Here is a 1,850-nt window from a genome sequence, read left to right on the forward strand (position 1 = left end):
ATTCCATATATCCAAAAGGAACTGTAATCTAAGAATAGTTACTAAAATGTAAGATCACTTTAAAATTTCATAATGACTGCATCAGCGAGAGGCTCCACATCACAATTCTATGGTGGCAATTCAGGGGACCTTTTTTTCTAATCAGGCATGGGAATTACCTAGATTGCATTTCACAGTATCAGTAAATCCTCGTCCCCCATCACTCTTCAATATCTCTTGATTTCTCCTCACTCATCCCTAAAGACTATATATAGGTTGCAATTTAAAAAAAAAAATCATCTGCCCTTTATGCCCGCGGCCCAGAATAAACGTCAAGGATCTCAACCCTAAGGCGCTGCAGAACTGAATGTGCAGCAGCAGCGGGTCCGCGCAAAGCCAGGGGAAACAGGTTTCGCCCTAGACCAGAGCTCCTAAGCTTTATCACCCTCTAAGCAATCTGCACAGAGCATTCTGGAGGCTCGGGAGAATTCAGAAAGGGTAATAGCACTGGGGGGAGGAGAAAGGCAAGGAAGGAGGTTGTCAATGAGGATGCTTACATATTTCCTCTGCTCTCACCCTCCACCCTAATCCCTATAGAGGAGAAATTAGTGCTACAGAATCCTCCTCACTACACCAAGCCCCTCTTTCTCCCCCGACCCAACAGTGAAGAAAGGGGTACAAGAATACGCCTTCAATCCCGGAAGGTGGGGAAAAGGGGTGGGGGTGAAGCAGAGTGAAAGAGGAGGCATCAGAAGCATTTCCAGGTAAATCAGACAAGTGGCACGGGCGCTCGCTCTATCGCACTCCACCCCTCCGCACCCCTGGTTCGTCCAGGCCAGGCTTTCCGGGGGTCCCTGCCCCCCAGGTTCCACAAGAGGATGAGGAAGAGAGAAGCAAGTGGGCAAGACTCAGTGGAGCGACGAAGTTACCTTGAAGCTTCTGGGGAAGAATCTGAAGATGATCTGTGCTTTCAAGGGGCGGGAGCCGGGCAAAGGGACCGCAGCGGGGGCGGGCGGCGGGACCGGGGCGTGCAGGGGGAGGTCGGGGCAGCGGCGGGGAGCCCGGGGCGACGGCTGTCCGGCGCGGCGTTCCTCCGGTTCCGAGGCGGCGGCGCCTCTAGGCCTCACGACTGGACCTGAACCTCAGCTCTCCGGCAGCAGCAGCGGCGGCAGCCTCACGATCCTCCCCCGTGGACCCGTCCCATCAAATCGGCACCGACCCCGTTGCGGCTCCGCCGGAGGCTCCTTGCTCACATTCCCGGCGGGCGGCGCCTCTGATCGTTGCCCCGGACCCAGCGGCGGCGACGACGTGGGGAGGGGGGGAAGGGAAGGAGGAAGATTGGATCCGCAACGGCAGCAGGAGCAGGAAGAAGGAGGAGGAGCCGCTGGGGCTGGAGCTGCCGATGCCAGAGTCGCCGTTCGGTACGCGCGGTGGGTTCCCGTCAATGCCCCTTTCTCTCTCCTATTGTCAATATCACCGGGCGGCTGAGTCCATGGCACACACGCAACCGAACTTTCTGGCCAGCAGCGCCCGCCTCTAGCGTACGACCACTGGAGGCTTCAAACGGGAAGCGAGGCCTCATTGGCCAGTCACTGCCTTCACTCCCATGGTAGCAGGTTTGGTTGAGAACTGATCAGGGATTGGCGGCGGGGGGGGGCGGAGGATCGGGAGGGTGGGAAGAGAGGAAGCCGAGGATTGGGCCAAGGTTTGAGGAACCCGGATGAAGCCGGGATCTGTGGCTATGCAACTGCTGCTGCTTCCGCCAGGCGATTGGGTAGGTGGAAGTGAGGAGTCCCGACACCCGCTAGGCCAGCAGCCTTCCCCTTACACTGGAAAGTGTGTGACTCGCGCGTCAGAGGAAGATTATGGCC

General features: G+C 57.5%; 1 protein-coding gene across 3 annotated transcripts in view; it reads right to left on the reverse strand.

The window, feature by feature from the left end:
* The window catches only part of PPP2R5E (protein phosphatase 2, regulatory subunit B', epsilon isoform), a 222,240-nt gene extending 220,772 nt beyond the window's left edge, over positions 1-1,468 (reverse strand). Inside the window, exon 1 of one of the 3 annotated variants that reach the window (XM_006891792.1) lies at positions 909-1,468. The gene's annotated coding sequence lies outside the window, so the exon portion shown is untranslated. The remainder of the gene's footprint in view (positions 1-908) is intronic. The other 2 variants (XM_006891794.1, XM_006891793.1) reach the window with 2 other exon arrangements.
* Between the last annotated feature and the right edge of the window lie 382 nt (positions 1,469-1,850).

Source organism: Elephantulus edwardii, unplaced genomic scaffold (genome assembly GCF_000299155.1).
Source record: "Elephantulus edwardii isolate Elephantulus edwardi_28Jun2011 unplaced genomic scaffold, EleEdw1.0 scaffold00104, whole genome shotgun sequence".
In the NCBI taxonomy this organism is placed as follows: Eukaryota; Metazoa; Chordata; class Mammalia; order Macroscelidea; family Macroscelididae; genus Elephantulus; species Elephantulus edwardii.